The sequence below is a fragment of the Lynx canadensis genome, chromosome B1, assembly GCF_007474595.2.
Source record: "Lynx canadensis isolate LIC74 chromosome B1, mLynCan4.pri.v2, whole genome shotgun sequence".
Lineage (NCBI taxonomy): Eukaryota > Metazoa > Chordata > Mammalia > Carnivora > Felidae > Lynx > Lynx canadensis.
The window spans coordinates 192,465,613-192,492,870 of NC_044306.2; the positions used below are offsets into that span (position 1 = coordinate 192,465,613).

The 27,258-nt window shown below is 42.5% G+C and overlaps 1 protein-coding gene across 5 annotated transcripts in view; it reads left to right on the forward strand.

Annotated features, from left to right (window-relative positions):
• FAM184B (family with sequence similarity 184 member B) overlaps positions 1-27,258 on the forward strand; it is a 192,396-nt gene that overhangs the window by 36,448 nt on the left and 128,690 nt on the right. The window lies entirely within an intron of this gene.

Here is a 27,258-nt window from a genome sequence, read left to right on the forward strand (position 1 = left end):
AAACTCCAACAGACTGCGTGCCGAGCAGGTGGTCTGTGTTCCCAAGGTGGGAAACCTAGTTGAATCAGTGCGTGTGTGTGTGCGTGTGTGTGTGTGTGTGTGTGTGTGTGTGTGTGTGTGTTTTCCGTTGGCAGCTCTGCTCAAGTGATCGTGCCTGGAATGTTGTGATTTTATTCATCATTGTACTTTGGAGCTGGGGAGGTCATGCGGGCTCTATTTAAACACTTGATTAATTTATTCCTTCATTCAACAAATATTTGAGCCATTTGTTGAGTGCCAGCAGCTTGCCTGGCACCGTACTAGACCTGGAAGGCAGCCCAGAGGACTTACTATCAAACTGGGTGCAGATGTGTGTAAGAGCATAAGTGGGGAAGTGTACGGCTCCCCCATTAATTATTGGATTACAAAAGACCTTGGGAGGTCAGCGGGCCCATCTCCCTACCTCCTCCCAGGAACTGGATTGAACCTCTCCAGACCCTGATGTCTTCCTTATGAAGACCAGCGAGAAAATACCACACTGGCCTTTGTTAGCCCTCTGCAGCTTCCCTATTAGGAGCTCCTTGTGGTAGGTTCCCTTTCTGTGCCTTGTGTAGAGCTGGAAATAGCATCCCTCTCTGTTTTCTATACAAGGCTCCCAGTGTGAGAATGTAGCTTTTGCCTCAGGGTTTCCTTTTGATCTCATGATAAATTCCTAGTACCGTGCCTGCTAGTGGAAGGGTCAGGTCCAGATTCTGTCCAGTAGTGTACGGGACGTGCTCTCTTCTCTATCTTCCTCCACTTCCCCACACCCATTTTTTGGTAGGTTCACAGGCATTTTCCTCTCTATTTTGCTGGAAGGAAGACAGCAGGGAGACTTGGAATTGGGCACTAGCTGCCTTCTCCCGCCCCTCCCATCAACTTGTCCACATTCTTTGCATATGACCCCGTCTCCAAACAGTGATCTCTTTAGTCAAGGATTGAAAAAAGAGAATGAAGATACCCCTTGAGACCTTGGCACCACTGATCTACATTTACTCAAATATGACATTCATCCCCCCAAAAAGTATTGATTCAAGGTGCTAGGCACAGTATAAAACATCGTTATCTGTAAGGAATCTAAAATACTTTTGGAAAAACAAGGTTTGAAATATGAAAAGAAAACTAAAAGACACTATTGTGTAATCAGTTGCTAAATTGGATATTTCAAATTATGAGTTCTATAGAAGTGGAAACAAGGGGTAAGCCATTATAGGCAGAGACAGGGAGATTTTATGGAAGAGGTGAACCTTGAATTCATTTAAATTTATGGAGTGCCTGCTGTGTGCCGGGCCCAGTGCTGAATATTGATGGCACAAAACTAAGACGGAGTCCCTACCCCTGTGTAGAACAAACACGTAAACAGATTATTTTAATACAATGTGGTGATCATTCCACTCAGTAGTATTTATGGCACACCTATTATGTGCCAACCACTGAAGACACAGCAGTGACGAAAACAGCATGATCCCTAGCACATAGTAGGCAATGTTTCTCAAAGGCTATTTTGCATTAGAAGTCATATTGATTCTTATTATGTAATGCCTCTCTCCCTCTCTCTGTCTGCCCCTCCCCCACTTGCACACTCTTTCCCTCTCTCTCCCCCCAAATAAATAAACATTAAAAAAATAAAAATAAAAATCACTTTTATAGTCAAGAGTTATTTAAATTCACTGACACTTCATCAGGTTCTTCTCACTATTTTTCCCTCAAATCCAAAGCCTTCTCTTTGGGTTTGCTTTTCTTCTAGCTGAAGTTCATTTTTTAATAATCCTTTCTGTTGGGGTCTGGGTGGGGGAGGGAATTCTTTGTATATTTGGAACTGTATTTTGCCCTCAGTGTTGGGTGAGAATGTATTTGGGTGTAAAATTCTAGTGAACAGTCATTTTCCCAGAGCGTGAAAATGTGTTTGGGTGTAAAATTCTAGTGAGCAGTTATTTTCCCAGAGCACCTTGGTGAAGGTGCCCCATTGTTTTCTGGTACTGATTGTCATTGGTAAAAATTCTGCTGCCAGTCTAAGTTTCATTCCTTTGTAGACAGTCTGCCTTTCTGTTGAAAGTATTCAAGATTTGTGTTTGTTTTATTTTGACGTGCAGCGGTTTCACCAGAACTCTGTAGATGTGAGTGTCCCTTCTGGTGAGGACTGGTGTGCTCTCTTTAATTCTGGAAAATTATCAATGATTTTCTCTTCAAATATTGTTTCTCTGTCATTGACTACATTCTCTTTTCTAGAACTGCTGTTAGGTCAGTGAGGAAGCCAGCCACTTCATCTATATCCTGAAAAATGATTTAAAAAAAAAATTTTTTTGCCTCTGCGTTGCCTCCTGGTGAATTCCTTAATCCAACCCTTCTGTGTGCCAGTTCTCTAAATAATTTATCCAGTCCAGAGTTTCTTCTACCTGTTAAGTTTTAGAATTTCAATAATTATATTTTTCATTTCTAAGATTACTATTCATATTTCCTTTCTGATTTTAATAACTTCTTAATTTTTACATTTTTATTCAAGTATAATTTACATATTATAAAATTCATCTATGTAAGTGTATGATTCAACTTTTTTAGTAAATGTACAGAGTTGTTGCTTTATAACCATAATCCAGTCTGGGGACATTGCTATCACTGTAAAGAAACCTATCCTAGGGGGGCACCTGGGTGGCTCAGTCGGTTAAGTGTCTGACTTTGGCTCAGGTCATGATCTCACGGTTCATGGGTTTGAGCCCTGCGTCTGGCTCTGTGCTGACAGCTCAGAACCTGGAGCCTGCTTCAGGTTCCGCGTCTCCCCTTCTCTCTCCCCCTCCCCCGCTCATATTCTGTCTCTCTCTGTCTCTCAAAAATGAATAAAAATGTAAAAAAAGAAAAAAAAGAAACCTGTCCTAGGTACCCATTAGTACTTAGTCCCCATTCCAACTCCAACACCAGGCAACCATTAATCTACTTTCTGTCTATAAATTTGTCTTTTCCAGACATTTCATCTCAGTGAAATGATACAGTATGTGGTATTTCCATCTAGCTTTTTTCACATAGTTGCTAAATCTTAGCAGAATGTTTTTGAAGTTAACCCATGTTGTAGTATGTATCAGTCATTCATTCCTTTTCATTGCTCAGTAGTACCCCAGTGCATGAATATGTACCTTCTGTGGCACACATTTGGGTTGTTTCCACGCTGGGGCTACTATAAATAATGCTCTACAAACATTACATTCCTGTGCAAAGTCCTTGTGTGGACACACATTTTCATTACACTCAGGTAGATACCTAGGAATAGAATTGTTGGATTGTATGTTAAGTTTATGTTTAACTTTTGAAGAAACGGCCCAACTATGTTTCAAAGCGACTCTGTCATCTTGCATTGTTCAGCCTACTTTTCCAAGAAAACCTAATCCAATTCCACGCACTCAGTTCTCAAGTCACAATGAAGTACACTTCTTTGCTTACTCCATGGTCACTCACTTCTCTCTATTGTCCTCTGGATGTCTCCTCTCCTGAAATGTCTTCATCTCTAAAAGTTGAGTCCTACTTATCTATTAAGTCTCACTGGTCCCAAGAAAAGCCTTTGAAAAACCTCACTTTTGAAATTAGCCATGCATTCATTCATTATTAATTGTGCATTGGTTATTTTTTTCTTACATCTGTTTTTCCAGAAGTTCGTACAATGCCTGGCACATAGTAGACTCTCAGTGAGCTTGTTAAATTTAATTAGAGTTTCCTCCCACAGACTTGGCAAATATTCTTTCATGATATTTATCCATCTGATGTTATAGTTGATTTGTAGATAGTATGTCCCTTAAAAATCATAGACTCTAATTTATTCACAATACTTTGCACCTGGTAGACACTCAGTATGTATTAGTGTGGTAAATATTCATTTACATGGGTTCACATTACAGTCATCTGGGGAGCTTTTAAAAATACACCAGGGGTGGGACGCCTGGGTGGTTTGGTGGGTTGGGCGACCAGCTCTTGATTTCAGCTCAGGTCATGATCTCACGGTTCATGGGATGGAGCTCCACATCGGGCTCTGTGCTACCACCGAGGGAGATTGGGATTATTTCCCTCACGCTGTGGCCCTCCCCGCATGCGCACAAGCGTGCTCTTTCTCCCTCAAAATAAATAAATTAAATTTAAAAAAAATATACACCCGTGAGCCGACAACTAGATGCCATGCCTGATCCTAGACTGGAGTCTCTACTGGGTGGAAAAATTGCTGTGAGGAGACAGTGGAGTTGACTGACAAACTGGAATTTGATGATAGAGAAAGTAAAAGCATTTATATCACTGTGAAATTTGCTGGAGTTGACTGTATACCGTGGCTATGCACCAACATGTCCTTATTCTGAAGTAATGCACTTTGAAATAGGTCTTACTTTCCAGGACATGAGTGTGATGTCTTATTCTCAGAGCATTTTATCTTATAAATAAAATATAGAAAATAGAATACAGAAAGAAAGCAAACGATAAAACAAAGGGCACTGATGTTAAGAACAGGTGAAAACAAAGGGCACTGATGTTAAGAACAGGTGAAAACAAAGGGCACTGATGTTAAGAACAGGTGAATGGGTGTGGGGATGTTCTTTGTGCTGTTCTTCTGGCAGTTTTTTTCCTAAGTTTGAAATTGTTTCCGAATAAAAAGCTAAAAACAAACATGAAGCATACAATGCCCCAGGCCCCACCTTTGAAGGAGACGAGAGAGAGGTGACAGGCATTGCTGTTTTCTCAAGGCCAAGAACAACCGTTTCAGAACAAGTGAAGGTTTAAACAGTAAAGTGGACGCAGAAGGGTTATTTGGGCAACAGGAGGTTCCAAATCCATCCCTATGAAAGCCTTTGGGAAGCTTTCAGTCTTGAAAACATCAGGCAGTTTGGCCCAGCCAAGCCTGGGACAGTCAGGCCTACCTCTGCTTTTGCTCTGTCCCAGCAATCTCAGGCTGATCCTTTTTTTTTTTTTTCCAGGGCTCTCCACATCCTCATACCCAGAAGGCTTGGCATCCCTCATACTCAGGGATTCCCCAGTTTCAACTTTCGAGGGATAGAAAGTCTTGCCCCAAATAGAAGCTTTAATGAAGACCCTTTTAAATTAGAACAAGCAAATGAGTGGGAAAGTGTGCGTTCCCTGTCCATGAACCATTTGTCCAACTGAAGACTGACTCTCGGGAACCCGGACCACAAGTAACCACATACCCACGGCCCTCCCTCTCATCTCCCGATCAGAGAAAATGGGCCCGGGAGACAATGAGCAGTTCTGCTAGGTGCCAGAAGCTTCCCAACTAAAAGTAGAAGGAGTAGACTAACCCTACGGGACCCTCTCAGTCACTGTTTTAAAAACATCTCCGCCAGTCTCTTGGAAGACCCTGCAAGCAAGGGCCTGCAACTTCCACACATTCGTGATACCTTATGATTTGTTAGTGTTTGTAATCTTTTCTTTTTGAGCTTCAAGGCTTTATATTAGTTCCCTACCCCCCCTTTCATTTTTTACTTATTTATCTTATTATTTTTAAAAATTTTATTTATTTATGGGGGGAGGGGCAAAGAGAGAGAGAGACTCTCAAGCAGGCTTTGCATTATTAGTGTGGAGCTCGTCGCGGGGCTCAGACCCATGAACCATGAGATCATGACCTGAGCCGAAATCAAGAGTTGGACGCTTAACCAACTGAGCCACCCAAGTGACCCTATTTATTTATTTTATTAAGTATAGTTGACACATAATGTTATATTAATTTCAGGTGTCCCACATAGTGATTCAGCAATTCCATACATTGCACCATGATAATCATTGCATGATACAACATTATAATAATATTATTGACTACATTCCCTATGCTGTACTTTTCATCCCCTTGACTCATCTATTTTATAACTGGAAGTTTGTACCTCTTAATCCTTTTCACCTATTTTGCCCATCTCCCCAAATCCCCCTCCTCTCTAGCAACTACCAGTTTGTTCTCTTTCTGTATTTGTTTGTTCATTTGTTTTGTTCTTTAGATTCCACATATGAGTAAAATCGTATGGTATTTGTCTTTCTCTGTCCTATTCCACTTAGTGTTGTACCCTCGAGATCCATTTGTGTTGTTGCAAACGGCCAGATTTCATTCTTTTTTTGGTAGTGTGTGTGCTCTCTGCAAAGCCTTTGACACACTTACTCATCCTGTGCGCACAGCAGTTCTGCATGGCAAGGAGGGAAGCACCATCTCTAATTGAGAGAGAAGAAATCTGAGACCCAGAAGAGAGCCAGCATTCTTGCCCAATGTCACACTAGTATGTAGTGACAGAACCAGGACATCCAGAACCTAGTGCTGGGTGTGTGTGGAGGGTGGGGAATATTTCTTCCCTGGTCATCCTTATGTGTCCAGACTTAACCTCTCCCAATCATCTTTACTACTTTTTTCCATGGAAGGGGGAATGCGTATCCAATTACTGAGGCTAAGAGTAGGAATTGGGCAGAGCTCTTTCCTCTTCCTCCTTTTTTCTCATGGAGCCATCTGCCCATAGAAACGCACGTTGTCTGCCATGCCATTGGTTTACATGATCTCCCCCAGGTCCAATGTCTACTAAGACATATTAGCAGAGACAGTGGTACTAATGTGTGAGGGAGATAGTGGATGTCTGTAGGGATGGAGTGGGGGCTATTGTTATGGAGAGATTAAGGAAAAACAATGACAATTTCTACTCAAAGTTATCTTTTCAATCAATTTAAACTTGATTTGTTTCTAGAGGGATACTTCTTACTCTTATTTATGCTAATAAATACAAATTAAATGAAAAAAAACATGAAGACACGTGGAGAGCTAGCTAATGAATGATTTGGGGGTTTACTGCGGACTGTTCTTCCTCCTGATCTGGACGTGGCTGGTATCAGCTTAAATACCAACTCTTTAGAGAAGCCTTTTCTGACCTTCTGAGCCAAAGGGGCCAACTTTCCTCATCTCTAATTGGAAAAAATAAATGTTTCTTCCTTGGTAATTTGACAGAAGAGGTTTTACTGACTGCAAATGGAGCGTCTCGCCCAGGGCTGGTCATATTGTGAGCTTGATAGACACTGGCTTCCCATTCCTTTCTGGACTGGAAGAAGTGCAGAGGGACAGGACTCTTGCCCAGTTGTCCAAAGCAGCAGTGGGAACAAAGCCAGCCCTTCTCTGGGACAGAGAGGCAGGGTCCAAAGGCAGTAGGAGTGATGCCTGTTGCCACAGGAGTCCTCAGCCACAGGCTGCCACTTGAGCCCTGGGTTTTCATGGCTTAAAGGTGTGGAAACTTTATTGTACCCCCTGACTCCCGTAGCTTCTCTGAAAATACCTCCTGCTTGCAGGAGCTTGTTTGGGGACAGATGTTCACTCAGTTCCATACCAGTTTGCTTTAGGATCCTAGATTTGAAAACTGCAGATCTGTTTTAACAAGTTCTCTCTGTTGGAATCTTTTCATTTAATGATGTGATTCATGGTATAAAGATGGCTTCCTCACAAAAATCTTTTTGCCATAAAACAAACAAATGAAGTACACCTTAAGTGGGGTGTCTGAACTCTACTGAGATAACCTCCACTTTTGCATGACCATTCTGATGTCTGCATCAATCCTTTTTCCACACAGCAGCCAGAGTGACCATAAAACAGGATCAAAGCCTCGGGGTGCCTGGGTGTCTCAGTTAGTTAAGTGTTGGACTCCTGATCTCAGCTAAGGTCATGATCTGACAGTTCGGGAGCTCGAATGCTGCGCTGGGTTCTGTGCTGATGGCGCAGAGCCTGCTTGGGATCCTGTCTCTCCATTTCTCTGCCCCTCCCCTGCTTGTGCGCTCTCGCTCTCACTCTCTCTCTCCTTCTCTCAAAATGAATAAACTTAAAAATGATTTCCCTTATAAAAAAAAAACGAATCAAAGCCTCACACACTGTTGGTGGGAACACACAACATTCCACCTGCTTTGGAAAACAGTCTGGCAGTTCCTCCAACAGTTAAACAGAGTTATCATATGAACCACCAATTCTGCAGTACCCACGAGAAATTAAAACATACACCCACACAAAAACTCATACACTTTTCATAGCAGCATTATTCATAATAGCCACAAAATAGAAATGAGCTAAATGTCCATCAGTGGAAGAATGGATAAATGAAATGTGGTGCAAAGTACGAGGTGGGGGGCAGGTAGTGGCTAAGGGATACAGGGCTTCTTTTTAGGGTAAAGAATATTATGTTTTTATATAATATATTTTTTCAGTTTATTTACTTTTGAGAGAGAGAGAGTGAGAGTGTGAGTGGGGGAGGGGCAGAAGAGATCCCAAGCAGTCTCTGTGCTGTCAGTGCAGAGTCCGACACAGGGCTTGAACTCACCAACTATGAGATCATGATCTGAGCCAAAACCAAGAGTCGGATGCTCAACTGCTTAACTGACTGTGAGCCACCCAAGTGCCCCCCTGAAGGGAATATTCTAAAGACAGTTGTAGTGATGGTTACACAACTCTGTGAATGTACTTAAAGCCACTGAACTGTAGTTTAATTAGGCAAATTGTATGGTATAAGAATTGTATCTCAATAAAGCTGCTAAATTAAAACAACATTAAACAGAATAAACTGAATCCTATCTTTCTCCTGCTTGAATCCAGTTCTGAAAGCAAGTCCTGGTGACTTCACCCCATAAGCAAATAACGAATCAGTCCATCTCCATTCTCCTTGTCCACCTCCACCTCTGCTCCGACCCTGGCTGTGGCCTCCTCAGGATCCTGTGGTCTACCCTGGGCTCCTCACACAGTGGCGAGCATGAGCCTTTAAAATATAAACCAGAACGTGTCGTTCTTCTGTTTCAAATGCCGTGGCTTCCTGTTTCTCTTGGAATGAAATTTGTTCACCTAGAATACATTCTCAATGGTGGTCACTTGAGGTGGCTGCTGACCATGTCTCAGTGTCACCCACCGGGCCACATCGTCCTTCTTTTTGGCCTTTCAAGTGTGCCCAGTTTGTGCTGCTCGGTGTCTTTGTCCTGCGGAGTCTTCTGCCCGACCCCTGGCTTGGCTGACCAGTCTCGGCTCAGATGTCTCTTCGGACCCGGCCTCCCTGTGCCCCTAGACTGTGCTGCTGCCCTGCTCATTTCTGAGGTCCTCTTGGCTCTATCTGCTATTTTCTTCTTCTCCTCTCTCTATTTATTGCCTTCTCTTCTCTGCAGAGGAAGTTCCTTGAGGGCAGGGATTTCTGTGTGCTTTCTTTTCTCCTCTACCTCTAGTGCCCAAAACAGTGCCTGGTTAGTGATCGGTGCCCACATGTGCTCATTGATGGACTAAATGAATACAGCTCTACCCTGACCTTCCTCTGCTCCTGGGATAAAGTATCAAATTTTAACCAGAGTCTACATACATTTTGTGGGAAAGTGGAGAAGCTCTTCTCAAGGCCAGAACTCAGGAGGTGCTACTCTCTAATTTTCTGAGTGCTGTGGGGAACTGGTCAAATCTGACAAGTAAGTGGACTTCTTCCATTCCCTCCCAAGCCAGCATCTGACTTAGTCACTTCCAGCCCCTGACTACGGACACAGGGTCTGACCAAACTTGGTGCTTCCATTGGTCAGATTCCAATTCCTTCAGGACACCAGAATTATAAGGTAAAATAAAAGAGCAATGACCAATCATATACTATTTTAGAAGAACGCATCCAGGGGTACCTGGGTGGCTCAATTGGTTGAGTGTCCGACTTCAGCTCAGGTCATGATTTTGCGGTTTGTGGGTTCGAGACCCGAGTCAGGCTCTGTGCTGACAGCTTAGAGCCTGGAGCCTGCAAGCCTGGAGCTGCCTTCGGATTCTGTGTCTCCTCCCTCTCTCTCTGCCTCTCCCCTGCTTGTGCTCTGTCTCTCTTTCTCAAAAATAAACATTAAAAACAATTAAAAAAAAAAGAAAAACATCCATTTTAGAAAAATCAAAAATACAAACAACAAGATTTTAAAGCATTTTCAAATATGTAATAACTATAGTGATATAATAAGTAATATTTTTACACATCCTACCATATAATTCCCCATGCAAATATAGACATATAATTTCCAAAAATAGGGTTACATGATACATAACTATTGTGTTACCTTCACAATAGATCTTGAGCTCTCCAACATAATTTTTTTCAATGTTTATTTATTATCTACTGTTTTTATACAGCAAGCAAATTACAATTTTGATATGTTACCAAGCAAAAAGTATGAAAACATTGAACAGCCCAAGGCATCAAGGAAGTTTCCCTGAGAACTATTATTGGTGGGCATTTTGGTTGATTCCAGTTTTTCATTATTGTAATTTAGTATTATGATGGATGTTCTTGAGACTGCACACGTGCTATATTATTTTCTTTGGTTAAATTTCTATGAGCAAAACTCACCTTCGTTACAGGTAGACTCCTATGAGGGAATATCAGGAAGTTTGGAAGGGAGAGACCTGGAGAGAGGGCTATTTTGTGACTAGTTGAAAGCAGTCTCATATACAAGATGTTCTCCGGACTTGTTAACTGCAAAGCTTGCCATTTTTAAAGGCATTTATTACAGCTCTCTACCTCTATAAACTGCTGGAACAGTTCCATGAGAGCAACACTCATAGTTTCCGAGACCATGATGTACAGTGGTCCCCCCCCTTCTCCGTGGTTTCAGTTACCTAGGGTCAACTACAGTCCAGAAGCAGATGATCTTCCCGATACAGTGTGATATACGTGTCACAATGCCTGTGGCATTTGCCTCACTTTGTCTCATCATGTAGACATTTTATCATCTCACATCACCACAAGAAGGGTGAGGACAGTACAGTAAGACATTTTGAGAGACAGAGACCACATTCACGTAACTTTCTTTATAGTATAGCATTAAAATTGCTCTATTTTATTGGTAGCTGTTGTTGTTAATCTCTTACTGTGCCTACTTTATAAATTAAGCTTTATCATAAATGTGTATGTGAAGGAAAAAACCTATAGCACGTACAAGTGAGTTCAGTACTATCTGTGGGTTCAGGGCATCCACTGGGGCTCTTGGAATGTGTCCCCAGCAGATAAGGGCAGGGAGAAGGGGCTACTGTAATTACTTTCAAACTACAGTGACATAATCACAGGCCCAGATTGTCATTTCACATTCTGACTGTGTAATGGACCTCTTTGAAGTTACTGTATTCTGATCCTCCAGAGTAAGAGGATGTCGCTCAAGGATGCTCCTGGGTTGCTCAAGCCATCAGAGAAGCAAGCAGCTTCCTCACAGCTCAGGGCTCCAGTGGAATCTGTGGCACATGAGCTGTTCTCCCTGTCTTGTCCCTGGTCTGCTGAGAAAACCTTTTCCTTTGCTGTGGAACCTTCAAAACAGGAAGCAGGGAGGCCTGCTTGTGAATCATTGATGTCATCATCAGACATAGTGTTCTCCTCAGTCTTTCGAAGCAGAATGGTGGTAAAATTTTCCTGAAAAGCTATGCCCCTGCCTGCTGAATTCTGAACAGCTGCCATAATAACTTTGCCCCTTGAACTTCGGGCTCCCATTTGCTTAACAAGCAAGCCTAAGAGACTGCTCAGTCTTTTACTGCTTCATGCTAATTGTATGCTTGGCAGACACTGTCTTCTCTTGTTGGTGACTGTGGTAGACACACACAAAAATTGTGTCCCCGGTAGACACCAAAGCTCTGGAACGCATGAATCCTACCTTATTGGGAAAAGGAGCCTTTGAAGGTTAAGTGTCTTGAGATGAGATAGTCTTCTATTGTCTGAGTGGGCCCTAATCCAATGACACGTGTCCTTACAAGAAAACAGCAGAGGAAGATTTGAGATGGAAGAGGTGAAGGCCCTGTGACAACGGAGGCAGAGATTGGAGAAGTGCTCCAAAAGCCAAGAAACACCTGCAGCCACCAGAAGCTGGAAGAGGCCAAGAATGGATGATTCTCCCCCTGCGCTTCAGAAGGGAGTGAGGCCCTACAGGCACCTCGACTTTGAACTTCTGACCTCCAGGACTGTGAGAGAATAAGTCCTGTTGTTTTACTTTATTTTTTAAAGTACTTATTTAAGTAAATTCTACACCCAGTGTGGAGCTTGAACTCATGACCCTGAGATCAAGAGTCCCACGCTCTCCTGACTGAGCCAGCCAGGCTCCCCTAAAGTTCTGTTGTTGGAAACCAGTCTGTGGGTGACTTGTTATGGCGCCACGGAAAGCAAATACACTGGCTTCTTACAATCCCCTCTTCACCGTTACTGAAGGCTACTGCTCTCTCAGATATCTGCTGAGCTGCTCTCCTCTCATAACCGTCAGGGTTTTTTAACAAAAATTTAGACCAGCAAAGTGTGGGGCTCAGGCAGTGATGCATTTTGAAAACTGCACTGGTGGCTGTGACTTCAGCCTGACTCTGAGGCCACTGCCTCTGGCCTAGGCGATAGGTCCTGGTCCGTTGCCGGGCCCGGGCTTGGCCTGTTTGGTAGCAGCGAGATTGCATGTTTGTCTTATTTCCTACACTTCTCTAGAAGCTCTTGAGGCCTGTGCTGCTCAGATGTTAGTATTAAACACACGCGGCTAGGCCCACCTTTAGCACTTTGCATTCAGTCGGTCCCCAGTGAGGGCTGAGAATATGCATTTTCAGCCAGCTCAGGTGATGCTGCAGACTTCAGGTTGAGCAAGCCTGTAAGGTAACCAGGACCCTCTGTTTTGTCTTCCTCATTTTTTTTTATTTATTTTTTTATTTATTTTTTGTTTTTTTTTATTTTTTTTATATATATGAAATTTATTGACAAATTGGTTTCCATACAACACCCAGTGCTCATCCCAAAAGGTGCCCTCCTCAATACCCATCACCCACCCTCCCCTCCCTCCCACCCCCCATCAACCCTCAGTTTGTTCTCAGTTTTTAACAGTCTCTTATGCTTTGGCTCTCTCCCACTCTAACCTCTTTTTTTTTTTTTTCCTTCCCCTCCCCCATGGGTTCCTGTTAAGTTTCTCAGGATCCACATAAGAGTGAAACCATATGGTATCTGTCTTTCTCTGTATGGCTTATTTCACTTAGCATTACACTCTCCAGTTCCATCCACGTTGCTACAAAAGGCCATATTTCATTTTTTCTCATTGCCACGTAGTATTCCATTGTATATATAAACCACAATTTCTTTATCCATTCATCAGTTGATGGACATTTAGGCTCTTTCCATAATTTGGCTATTGTTGAGAGTGCTGCTATGAACATTGGGGTACAAGTGCCCCTATGCATCAGTACTCCTGTATCCCTTGGGTAAATTCCTAGCCGTGCTATTGCTGGGTCATAGGGTAGGTCTATTTTTAATTTTCTAAGGAACCTCCACACTGCTTTCCAGAGCGGCTGCACCAATTTGCATTCCCACCAACAGTGCAAGAGGGTTCCCGTTTCTCCACATCCTCTCCAGCATCTATAGTCTCCTGATTTGTTCATTTTGGCCACTCTGACTGGCGTGAGGTGATACCTGAGTGTGGTTTTGATTTGTATTTCCCTGATAAGGAGCGACGCTGAACATCTTTTCATGTGCCTGTTGGCCATCTGGATGTCTTCTTTTTTTTTTTTTTTTTTTTTATTTATTTTTGGGACAGAGAGAGACAGAGCATGAACAGGGGAGGGGCAGAGAGAGAGGGAGACACAGAATCGGAAACAGGCTCCAGGCTCTGAGCCATCAGCCCAGAGCCCGACGCGGGGCTCGAACTCACGGACCGCGAGATCGTGACCTGGCTGAAGTCGGATGCTTAACCAACTGCGCCACCCAGGCGCCCCTGGATGTCTTCTTTAGAGAAGTGTCTATTCATGTTTTCTGCCCATTTCTTCACTGGGTTATTTGTTTTTCGGGTGTGGAGTTTGGTGAGCTCTTTATAGATTTTAGATACTAGCCCTTTGTCCGATATGTCATTTGCAAATATCTTTTCCCATTCCGTTGGTTGCCTTTTAGTTTTGTTGGTTGTTTCCTTTGCTGTGCAGAAGCTTTTTATCTTCATAAGGTCCCAGTAATTCACTTTTGCTTTTAATTCCCTTGCCTTTGGGGATGTGTCGAGTAAGAGATTGCTACGGCTGAGGTCAGAGAGGTCTTTTCCTGCTTTCTCCTCTAGGGTTTTGATGGTTTCCTGTCTCACATTCAGGTCCTTTATCCATTTTGAGTTTATTTTTGTGAATGGTGTGAGAAAGTGGTCTAGTTTCAACCTTCTGCATGTTGCTGTCCAGTTCTCCCAGCACCATTTGTTAAAGAGGCTGTCTTTTTTCCATTGGATGTTCTTTCCTGCTTTGTCAAAGATGAGTTGGCCATACGTTTGTGGGTCTAGTTTGGGGTTTCTATTCTATTCCATTGGTCTGTGTGTCTGTTTTTGTGCCATGTCTTCCTCATTTTTGAACTTTCAACAGCTTGGAGCATAGTGCTCTGCTCTCAATAATAGTAACGGGAGTCGGATTAGTTTGAACTGTTAAACCTTTGAGGACAAGGTCCGCATCTTACACCTTTTTTCTATGTCTTTAGTGCTCCATGAGTGCCAGGACACGGCGAGTGCCAGCAGGAGACATGAAAGGGCAGGTGTGCCAGCAAAACTCCCATCTGTAAGAGGTGGCAGCACATCATAGGAAGGGCCCAGGGATGGCAGAAGCCGCTCCTTCAGAGAAGCATTGCATTGTTGGGGACCGTCATCAAAAAGACGGGACCACCAACTGACCTGTGAGCTGGACCCAGGCACCCCCTCTCCTGCCCTTGAAATGTGGGTTCCGCTTGCCTTTCCAGCTCCCAGAGGCTGCTCCGAGGACACAGCCTTGAGAGGGTGATGTGGTGTTGAAAACCACCAGTATATACGTGACCGGGCCTGGGTGAGGGCCTCTTAGTAACCTTTTAAGATTTGGAGGGTGGGTGCAGGCGTCCGTTTGTCTTACTGTCACCCAAGATAAGCCTCGTATGAAAGGTCCCTTTGCTGTTATTAAAACTGCCACCTACGCACCTGGAGTGGCCTGCCTCTTTCTTGGGTCTCTCCTCCTCATGTCATTCGCAGTGTCTTAACCAGGCCTTGGATCAATTCCAGGTTTTGAAGGAGTGGCAGGTGTTAGTCTGCTTAGTTTACCTGCGTGTCTTGGTCTAGTTTTGCACTCTGCTGATGGTTTTGTTATGATCAGGGTGACAGAAGCACTTGTGGGCGATATCAGAATGAGGGGCATGCCGAGAGGATGTTGGGGGTGGGTAGCATGGGGGCGGGTAAGAGCGATACCTTGACATTTTGAAGACAAAGTTTGTCTCGATCATAGTTTTGTTAGGTCAAACCAGTTCCAAGAAAGTGTGAAAGAACCTGTTTTCTGGTTTTCGTGCATCATCTTGCCAGGGTAGCCTGCCCTTGAGAAGCACGCCCCTGAAGCGTCTGCTTTTCCTTGCTCTTGCAAGCTCATTAATGGCGTTTTCCCAGAGACCCAGAAATAGCAAATTCCATTAAAAGCCTTATCATTAAACACAATACAGCTCTTTATGTGGGAGAAGGATGGCCTCTGAATAAGAGTCCATTAGGGCTGTGGGCCGGAAAAAATGGGTCAGCTTTCTTTTAAAGGAGAAATTAATACAGCAGACAAGAGCCAGCAATACTGGCGACATTTGTCTTGCAAAGCTTTTCCTCTCCATGCTGCCAAAGTGCTCCTGTCCAGACTTGCTATTCCTGTCCTCAGCCTCCTGGAGCAGGGCCCATTGGTCCCAAGGAAGCCTATCAAATTATCTGGTGACAGCCTAAATAAAAATGAGTGGGGAAATTAGAACAGAGTATAGGGGTGTGTGTGTGTGTGTGTGTGTGTGTGTGTGTATTTGTGAGCAAATGTAAACTAAACCATGCCTCAGGAAAGCAAATGCTAATCAGTAACTCATGTGCTGACCTCTCTCCCCTTTGGTGGGTCCTAATGTGAGTTCCATGAAAAGTGGTTCATAGCCACATCCATGACATGCTATCCCCAGAGAAGAGCTGATAGAGAGAAGCTTGTTTCCATTACAGCAGGTGAGTGCTCAAAAGGGCTGTGCAGTGTGTAGTATCCTCATTGTGACTTAGGGAAGCAGAGGCACAGGGCCTTGTGGGACCTTGGTAGCTGGAGTTGATTGGTAGGGGAAGAACCAGCACTGAACAACAGGAGCTGGGAAGTGAGCATCCCATTGAGATGCCAGGGACGCAGTGTCTGAAAAGCCTAGGCAGCACAAGTGTGAGTCAGGCTGATGTCTGCAATGGGAGAGTTCTTCAGCTGTGTGGGCCAGGACAATGAGGGGTTCTAGAAAGTGGGTGATTCAGAATTCAGGGGAGCTGGCTGGTAGAAGTAGGTATTTGGAATTCTGTCCAAATTCAGCAGGATCGCCTGCTAATAGGATATGGACAGGGAGACCCAACTCTACGAAAGGAGGATTTGGTAGTGGCAGGTTCTTGGCAAACGACATGGAGAATTTAAGGACTTTGTAAGATACTCAAAGGGGGAAATATGTTGTGGGAGATTCAATATATAGTTGTGCTAGCTTGGATGTTTGCATTAGTGTTCAGCAAATACTCCTATCCCCTTCCCCCATCCCATGAACAGAGTTTGCCTCCTCATTGCATTGATGATGGGCTTCTTCTTGAACCTGCTTTGGTCCATGGAATGTTAAAGGCTGTGAACATGGGCAGAGGCCTTCGATATGCTTGTGCCATTTGGATATTGCCATGAGAAAACCATGTGCTGAGTGGCCACAGTCCCTATAGTCTGACCCCAAAGGAGCAGACCTGAATCCAGCTCTCACAGCTTGGAGCCAAACCCAGATGATTCAAAATCTGAAACATGGGGCAGATCCACTCAGCCAAGCCCAGCCTAGATCAGCTCAACCATAGTTAGCCTGCATGAGAAAAAAAAAAATGCTTCTTGTAATAAGTCATTGAGTTCAAGGATAGTTTGTTTTGCAGCTATGGGCAGTCCCTAAGACAGTAGGGTTGGACCTCAGAAGAAATAGCTAGGCTAGAGACTGGATTTTAGGAATTATTAACTTATAGAGGATAGTTTGTTTATTTCTTCATTTACTCCTTCACTCAGTAAATATTTGGTACAAACTGATTCTGGACTGGGTACTTCCATTCATTGCTATGGAGATTGTTTAAAATCCTTGTGGAAATAGGTCTTTTGGCAGCTTTCCCAGGGAGGATTTGCAGCATTAGAACAAAAGACTGTCAAAAATGGAACCTTCAGGATAGCTATCCTATGAAAGAGAGAGAGCCTGAGAGAGCCCTGAGAGAGATATTGGGAGACATAGGTAAAGCTGGTGTTTCACACGGGAGGAGAGGCCTTCAAGAGGGAGTGTTGACTGGTGGCGGGTGGTGCAGAGATGGAAGGTGGTTTGAGTCCTGAAAAAGAAGCCATTATAATTGGTCATTGGTGACCTGGGTGTCATTAGAATGATGGGCCATGGTTGGGAGAGCCTGGCACAGGGAGCCAAATGTTGACATCTGTATTAATTGGCTCAGGCTGCCATAACAGAGTACCACAGACCATGTGACTTAAACAATTGAAATGTATTATCTCACATTTCTGGAGGCTGGAAGTTCAAGAACAAGTTGCCAGTGATGTTGGTTTCTGTTGAGAGGGGTCTCTTCCTGGCTTGTAGACAGCCCCCTCTTGCTGTGTCCACACATTGCTTTCCATTGTGCATATGCGGGGAGAGGTTTGTGGTGTCTCTTCCTTTTCTTATTGGGATGCTAGTCCTACTGGATTAGGGCCCCACCATTATGACCTCATTTAATTTTAATTACCTCCTTAAAGGCCCTCTCTCCAAATACACTTACACTAGAGGTTAGTAATTCAAAGTATAAATCTTGGAGGGCACCCAAATCAGTCTCTAAGAGCATCAGAAGACTTGGGTCTGGTTCCAGCTTTGCCACTGCTTGGATCACCTCTGTGAAATTCCCCGAGGACTCCCTGTCTGGATCTGTCTAATGGACACAGTGCCCACCTCACCTGCCTGCCTCAGGGTTGCTGCAGGGAGAACTTTGTGCCTCTTTGCTGCTGCTTCTTGTTGCCTTTTCCATCTATGTTCCTTGGGAAGAGGAGCTCCCCAGCTGTCCCTGTCTACCCCCACCTAGGTTCCTGCCACTCGCCTAGCCCACTCTCCTGAAGATGGGGGGAACATCCCTTCCCCCTGGTGTTCAGCCACCACAGAAAGAGCTCTGAAGGCTATCTCATACTTTAGTTCCCTTACATTCCCTTCTATGGGGGAACAATCCACTTGTTTTTGAGGTTTCTATGTCAGAGAACGCATGATAGCCACCACCTTGAGCTTGCTTTGTGTCGTCAGTCAACCAGGGCCCAGGATGAAACCCGGGCATTACCTTAGACTTATGGCAGGGTATCTCAGACTGGGCCCTACCGACATTTGAGGCCAAATAATTCTTTGTTGTGAAAGGCTGTCCTGTGCATTGTAAATGTTTAGCAGCATCCCTGTCCTCTACTTATTAGATACCAGTAGCCCTCCCCTAGACAACAAAAAATGTCTCCAGATGTTGCCAAATAACCTCTGGGGGCTGGGAGGCGGGGGGGGGTCCAAGCAACTCCTATTGAGAACCAATGACTTAGGCAGACTTTGTTCACTCAAGGCTCAAGCCATATTTGGACAGTGACTTTGAAGAGCCTTCAGTTCACTATCTTAGGACTTAATCAGAAGTCACAGAGTCCCCTGGAGAAGAGACATTTCTTCCCGGAAGCCCAGGAGGCTTCTGTGTAAATATGCAACAGTGTGGTGGTTCTTGCTGGTAAACCAGAGTTTCCAAGGGAGACCTGGGGATTGGGCTCCCCATTTTCCCAGAGGTCTTTTAAGACTCTAAGTGCTCTTAACATTAAAAGGACTAGTCACACATAAATAGCAATACCTAACAATGTTGAATGCATTGCCTGAGTCCAGGACGTGTGTCTTGTTTGATTATTTATTTGGCAAGAGACACAGACAGACAAGGGGCAGCCTGGAATGGTTTTCTGATTTGAATATCTGGTTGATCTTGAATTTCCTCTAGAGCTTCAGCTCCTCATGTGCAAAATGGGCATTTCAATCCCTACTTCCTTCACTGGACTGTTGCTCAGGTGAGAATTCGTATATAAATTCCTTACCAACTAAGGATGTTATGAAATCCTGAATTGTTTAGGGGCCCTAGTCAGTCAGGTCTGGATTCACATCACTCATGTGCCCCAAACCGTCTGAAGCCTTAGAAAGTTACCCAACAGATTCCTTAGATTCCTCACCTGACAAATATTGGAAGCAGTAGCTACCTTGATGTGTGAAGATGGCAACTAACTGACGTAGCAAATGGATTTAAAACAACAGCGAATGGCTGAAGACTTTCTTGAATTAACTTTAAGAACCTAGCTAGATGCCCTATACCCAATTTTGAGCTGCTCGCTGAGCTCTGATGCCACGCAATGGAACACTTCTCTCAACATTTCAGGCAAGTCTGCCGCCTTGACCCCCATAGAGGTGGTTCTTGGGGGAGTAAAAGTGTCCAGGCAGTGTCCACTGCTTGACAATGTCTGAAGAAGCTGGACAGCACTTCAGGGCAGTGAGCTAATCCCTAAAGGGAATGAGTCCAATGGAAGCAGGGACGGGGAGCTGGTGGAGACCAGAAGAAACAGAATCCAGTCCCCTGAAAACCCAAAGGATGGATGGTGCTGAGATACCCATTGTCCGTTTAATGGGGGTTCCGGTCACATTTCCTTTGACTCCCAAGGATAGGATAGGATGCTCCAGCTGACGTCAGACTTCTACTGCCTCAGAGAAAAGATAAATGCATTATCTTTTATACCTTGGGGCGGGGGAGGGGGGTGGTTCTGAATTGGCCGAAAGAGGCTGATCCACCTTTTCTCCACCTTTTCCCAACTATCTTTTATTCTCATTTGTTTTAACCTTTCCCAACTTTTTAACCCCTTAAATCAAGTAAACCATCTAAGCAGAGAGATAGTGAAGTTGAACACCACCATCAGCGTGACAGTGTAGAGTGCCAAGGAAAGGGGAAGCGTGTTGTGATCCCTGAGCAGTGTGCACTTGTCACTCAGGCCTCCCTCCTGCTAAGTGCCATTTAACAGCCTCCAAGGATCTTATTTATTACCCCTTTCACTATACTGTGGCAGTGCCCTCACTTATGCAATAAAAATGACGTCACCCTTCTGCAGATGCTTCAATAGGCACTAGAGGTCAAAACCATCTCTTCTTCTTACCTTGGAAAAAAATGCACCTGTCACATTTCAGAAACGGATACAAAAGCCTGGACCTGAAAAAAAAAAAAAAAAAAAAAAAAAACCAGTCATCTAAATTATCTTCCCAACAACAGACAGGCCCTTGGCTGTTGCTACAGGGAGGCAGGTGGTTAGCTACTTGGCTGGTTGGTTCCAGGATGCATGAGCCCATAGTGAAAGCAACGATGGGCTATTTGAAATTTCAGCCAAATACACCACAGTTGCCAGTACTGAATAAATAATCTCTGATGGCTAAGCTGATGCTAAGATTTATCATGCAGTATTGCTGTTTTCAAGAATATATAGGAACTTAGTGTTGCCTTAAAAGTGGTTCAGTTTTAGAAACAATGCACAATTAAATTAGTACTGACAAATGGGGGCAAGTTTTAGTCCCACACATTCCTTCAGCTGGAAATGACGTGGAGATAATTTAGTTATTGGCCCAGTTCACACACTGGAGACTAGACTAGCTAAGAGGCTTCTCTGAAGTCACACAGCTAATTAGTAGCAAGGCAGATTTAGTTGGGGGTGGGGAGGAGGTCATTTGTTTTGTTTTTGGCATGTTGAGTTTAAAGGTCTTATGAAACATCCAAGTCAAGATGTCAGGGAGGCAGCTGGTTATTTTTAATGGTCCTTTAAGAGAGAGGTCAGGGTTTGAGTTACAGATTTGAGGGTGGACATTGCTAAATACCTTACTCACATATTTCACACATCTTTCAACCCTTGTTTCTTTTTAGTAGAAAATGGCATTAAGAGTCTGCAGTCTATATGCTGAGGGCACTCATTGCTGCTAGGTTGTTCCTCAAATCTAGGCCTTTTTTTTTTTTTTTTTTTAAAGTAGGCTCCATGCCTAGCGCAGAGCTCAACACGTGGCTCAAACCGATGACCCTGAGATCAAGACCTGACCTGACATCGAGTCAGACCCTTAACCAACTGAGCCACCCAGATGCCCTGAATCTAGACCTTCCATGCAGATATATGAAATATGTATTTTTCTAAAGATAAATTACATCATGGTTTCATATTGATACTTGTAATTCAAGCTGAAAGTGTATAGGGTTTTTAATTCAACCTTAATGATTTTATATCTGTAGGTGTCATGAACAGAGGCCTAACTTGCATCAAGCTATTTGAGAGTCATTGCTCCTTGAACTGTTACAGACCTGCATCAGTTCATAGGCCCAGAGCCCCTTAATCTAAGGGAGAACAGGCCCCCTTAAGAAAGAACTCACACCTCGGTACTCTTTCCCCAAGGGGAACTGTTGTGTGAGTGTATGAGGGTAGCTGTGTCCTGGAGAAAGTTGGATACCTAGACCTTTGAGGATTATTGGACATTGACTCTGAGAAAACTGAGGCACAGAAACGCTAAATAATTTTCCCCAAATCACACAACTAATAAGTAGTAGAGCCAGAATTCAAATCCAGACATTCCATGCTATTAATTACTATGGTTCACAGACTCTCATGTAACCACCATGGGACTAGGATCTATTCTCACTGATGTTGGGGTGACTTCTCTGAAACCCACTGGATCATATATGCAGCTACATCACATCCTGCGTTGGCTCCCTATTGCCATTAGAGTAAACAGGGCCATCTGTGATATGCCTTTTTTTTTTTTTTTTTTGCCTTTCCAATCTCATCTTCTGAATACTTCCTGGCCTCACCCCATGCACAAGGCATGCCAGATGACCTAAAGATTTGTAAACACACCATTTCCTTCCACCTCTTCTTGTGTTTGCACATGTTTCCTCAGTTTGATGTCCTCTCTACCTTAACACTTCCCAAGGTCATGTTCAAGTGGCTTTGTGAAGCATTTATGAATCACCCAAGGCAAACAGATCCCTCCCACCTTGGGAACTACCACATATGGCACTCTCCTCCATGACAGCATCATGGACAATACATTCCACTGGCACAAATGCCCATGAGCAACTTGAGGATACTGTCCATGGCTTGTGATCTTTGAATCTGTAGAGCTTCTTATATAGAGCTAGAAACATGGTGGCCTTTCACATATTTGCTGAATTAATAAAAAAAAATGAATGAACTTAAAGGAAAGCTGTGGCTTGATTATAATGGCCTTGAATACGCTGCTGAATAGTCTGCTTTCCAGCCAACCATCCAAATGACTCTCCAGTGAATTCACTGTCAAACTAACTTCTATTTGTTTTCTTTAATGCACAGATATAAAAAATAAAACAAAAATGTCAAATTATTCCACAAGTCAGATAACCAATGTGAACTATTTAAAAAAATTGCAGAGAAAGACAATTTATACAATACAGAGAGGTAGACAATGAAAAATAAGCTCTTCTCGTGAACCTATTGGAGGTTTCCTGTATTTTCTTCTGTGAAAACAAAATTTATACATATACTACCATATTATTTAGCTACACATAAATATATACATATCTATTTTTATGCATGTCTAGTTTTTAAAATTTTACACAAATGCTATTATGTACACTATTACTGCTTAAAGATTATATTATCACATTATACTAATTATATTAACACATCTTGGAGACCCTTCCATTCTGCACATACAGTTCTACCTTAGCCTTTTTTTTTAAGTTTATTTATTTTAAGAGAGAGAAAGAACAATCAGGGGAGGGGCAGAAAGAGAGAGTGAGTGAGAGAGAGAGAGGGAGAGACAGAATCCCAAGCATGCTCCGTGTGGTCAGTGCGGATGTGGGGCTCGATCCCAAGAAACGTGAGATCATGACCTGCGCCGGAACCAGTAGTTGGACTCTTGACCAACTGGGCCACCCAGTAACCGCTCTACCTTAGCCTTTTATTTTTAACTTTTCCTTTCTTTTTTTTTCTTTCATTCTTTTTTTAATTTTATTTTTTATCTTTTAAATTTTACATCCAAATTAGCATATAGTGAAGCAATGATTTCAGGAGTAGATTCCTTAGTGCCCTTCCCCATTTAGTCCATCTCCCCTCCCACAACCCCTCCAGTAACCCTCAGTTTGTTCTCCATATTTATGAGTTTCTTCTGTTTCTCCCCCCTCCCTGTTTTTATATTATTTTTGTTTCCCTTCCCTTGTGTTCATCTGTTTTGTCTCTTAAGTCCTCATATGAGCTAAATCATATGATTTTTGTCTTTCTCTGACAGACTAATTTCACTTAGCATAATACCCTCCAGTTCCATCCATGTAGTTGCGAATGGCAAGATTACATTCTTTTTGATTGCTGAGTAGTACTCCATTGTATGTATATACCACATCTTCTTTATCCATTCATCTTTCAATGGACATTTGGGCTCTTTCCATACTTTGGCTATTGTTGATAGTGCTGCTATAAACATGGGGATGCATGTGTCCCTTCGAAATAGCACACTTGTATCCCTTGGATAAATGTCTAGTAGTGAAACTGCTGGGTCGTAGGGTAGTTCTATTTTTAATTTTTTGAGGAACCTCCATACTGTTTTCCAGAGTGGCTGCACCAGCTTGCATTCCCACCAACAATGCAAAAGAGACCCTCTTTCTCTGCATTCTTGCCAACATCTGTTGTTGCCTGGGTTGTTAATGTTAGCCATTCTGACAGGTGTGAGGTGGTATCTCATTGTGGTTTTGATTTGTATTTCCCTGATGAGGAGTGATGTTGAGCATCTTTTCATGTGCCTGTTGGCCATCTGGATGTCTTCTTTGGAGAAGTGTCTATTCATGTCTTTTGCCCATTTCTTCACTGGATGATTTGTTTTTTGGGTGTTGAGTTTGACAAGTTCTTTATAGATTTTGGATACTAACCCTTTATCTGATATGTCATTTGCAAATATCTTCCCCCATTCTGTCGGTTGCCTTTTAGTTTTGCTGATTGTTTCCTTCACTGTGCAGGAGCTTTTTGTTTTGATGAGGTCCCAGTAGTTCATTTTTGCTTTTGCTTCCCTTGCCTCCAGAAACGTGTTGAGTAAGAAGTTGCTGCAGCCAAGATCAAAGAGGTTTTTGCCTACTTTCTCCTCAAGTATTTTGATGGCTTCCTGTCTTACATTGGGGTCTTTCACCCACTTTGAGTTTATTTTTGTGTATGGTGTAAGAAAGTGGTCCAGGTTCATTCTTCTGCATGTTGCTGTCCAGTTTTCCCAGCACCACTTGCTGAAGAGACTGTCTTTATTTCATTGGATATTCTTTCCTGCTTTGTCAAAGATTAGTTGGCCATATGTTTGTGGGTCCATTTCTGGGTTCTCTATTCTGTTCCATTGATCTGAGTGTCTGTTCCTGTGCCAGTACCATACTGTCTTGATGATTACAGCTTTGTAGTATACCTTGAAGTCTGCGATTGTGATGCCTCCTGCTTTGGTTTTCTTTTTCAAGATCTCTTTGGCTACTCAGGGTCTTTTCTGGTTCCATACAAATTTTAGGATTATTTGTTCTAGCTCTGTGAAGAATGCTGGTGTTATTTTGATAGGGATTGCACTGAATATGTAGATTGCTTTGGGTAGTATTGACATTTTAACAATGTTTGTTCTTCCTATCCAGGAGCATGGAATCTTTTTCCATTTTTTTTATGTCTTCTTCAATTTCTTTCATAAGCTTTTTATAGTTTTCAGTGTATAGATTTTTCACCTCTTTTGTTAGATTTATTCCTAGGTATTTTATGGTTTTTGGTGCAGCTGTAAATGGGATCAATTCCTTGATTTCTCTTTGTTGCTTCATTGTTGGTGTATAGGAATGCAACCGATTTCTGTGCATTGATTTTATATCCTGCAACTTTGCTGAATTCATGAATCAATTCTGGCAGTTTTTTGGTGGAATCTTTTGGGTTTTCCATATAGAGTATCATATCATCCGCGAAGAGTGAAAGTTTGACCTCCTCCTGGCCGATTTGGATGCCTTTTATTTCTTTGTGTTGTCTGATTTCAGAGGCGAAGACTTCTAATAATATGTTGAATGACAGTGGTGAGAGTGGACATCCCTGTCTTGTTCCTGACCTTAAAGGGAAAGCTGTCAGTTTTTCCCCATTGAGGATGATAGTAGCGTTGGGTCGTTCATATATGACTTTTATGATCTTGAGGTATGCTCCTTCTATCCCTACTTTCTTGAGGGTTTTTATCAAGAAAGGATGCTGTATTTTGTCAAATACTTTCTCCACATCTATTGAGAGGATCGTATGGTTCTTGTCCTTTCTTTTATTGATGTGGTGAATCATGTTAATTATTTGGTGGATATTGAACCAGCCCTGCATCCCAGGTGTACATCCCACTTGGTTGTGGTGAATAATTTTTTTTAATGTATTGTTGGATCTGGTTGGCTAATATCGTGTTGAGGATTTACGCATCCATGTTCATCAGGGAGATTGGTCTGTAGTTCTTTTTAGTGGGGTCTCTATCTGGTTTTGGAATCAAGGTAATGCTGGCTTCATAGAAAGAGTTTGGAAGTTTTCTTTCCATTTCTATTTTTTGGAACACCTTCAAGAGAATAGGTGTTAACTCTTCCTTAAATGTTTGGTAGAATTCCCCTGGAAAGCCATCTGACCCTGGACTCTTGTTTTTTGGAAGAATTTTGATTACTAATTCTATTTCTTTTCTAGTTATGGGTCTGTTCAAATTTTCTATTTCTTCCTGTTTCAGTGTTGGTAGTGTATATGTTTCTAGGAATTTGTCCATTTCTTCCAGATTGTCCATTTTATTGGCATATAATTGCTCATAATATTCTCTTATTATTGTTCTTATTTCTGCTGTGTTGGTTGTGATCCCTCCTCTTTCATTCTTGATTTTATTTATTTGGGGCCTTTCCTTTTTCTTTTTCTTTTTGACCAAACTGGCTAGTGGTTTATCAATTTTGTTAATTCTTTCAAAGAACCAGCTTCTGGTTTCATTGATCTGTTCTACTGGTTTTTTTGGTTTCGATAGCATTAAATTCCGCTCTAATTTTTGTTATTTCCTATGTTCTGCTGGTTTTGAGTTTTATTTGCTGTTCCTTTTCCAGGTCCTTAAGGCATAAGGTTAGGTTGTGTATCTGAGATCTTTCTGCCTTCTTTAGGAAGGCCTGGATTACTATATACTTTCCTTTTATGACCGCCTTTGCTGTGTCCTAGAAGTTTTGGGCTGTGTGGTGTTATCATTTTCATTGGCTTACATGTACTTTTCTATTTCCTCTCTAACTTCTTGGTTAGCCCATTCGTTCTTCAGTAGTATGTTTTTTAGTCTGCAAATATTTGTTATCTCTCAAATTTTTTTCTTGTGGTTGATTTCGAGTTTCATAGCATTGTGGTCTAAAAAATATGCATGGTATGATCTCAATGTTTTTGTACTTACTTAGAGCTGATTTGTGTCCCAGTATATGGTCTATTCTGGAGAACATTCCATGTGCACTGGAGAAGAATGTCTATTCTGCTGCTTTAGGATAAAATGTTCTGAATATATATGTTAAGTCCATCTGGTCCAGTGTGTCATTCAAAGCCATTGTTTCCTTTTTGGTTTTTTGATTAGATGATCTGTCCATTGCTGTGAGTGGGGTGTTGAAGTCTCCTACTATTATGGTATTACTATCAATGAATTTCTTTATGTTTGTGATTAATTGATTTATATATTTGGGTGTTGCCACATTTGGCACATAAATGTTTACAATTGTTAGATCTTGGTGGATAGACCTCTTGATTATGATATAATGCCCTTCTGCATCTCTTGATACAGTCTTTATTTTAAAGCCTAGATTGTCTGATATAAGTATGGCTACTCCAGCTTTCTTTTGTTGACCATTAGCATGATAGATGGTTCTTCATCCCCTTATTTTCAATCTGAAGGTGTCTTTAGGTCTAAAGTGGGTCTCTTGTAAACAGCATATAGATGGATCTTGTTTTCTTATCCATTCTGTTACCCTATGTCTTTAGATTGGAGCATTGAGTCCATTGACGTTTAGAGTGAGTACTGAAAGATATGAATTTATTGCCATTATGATGCTTACAGAGTTGGAGTTTCTGGTGGTGTTCTCTGGTCCTTTTGTTGTTTTTGGTATATACACACACACACATATATGTATGTGTATATATTTTTTCATCTTTTCTTCCCTCAGAGAGTCCCCCTTAAAATTTCTTGCAGGGCTGATTTAGTGGTCACAAACTCCTTTAATTTT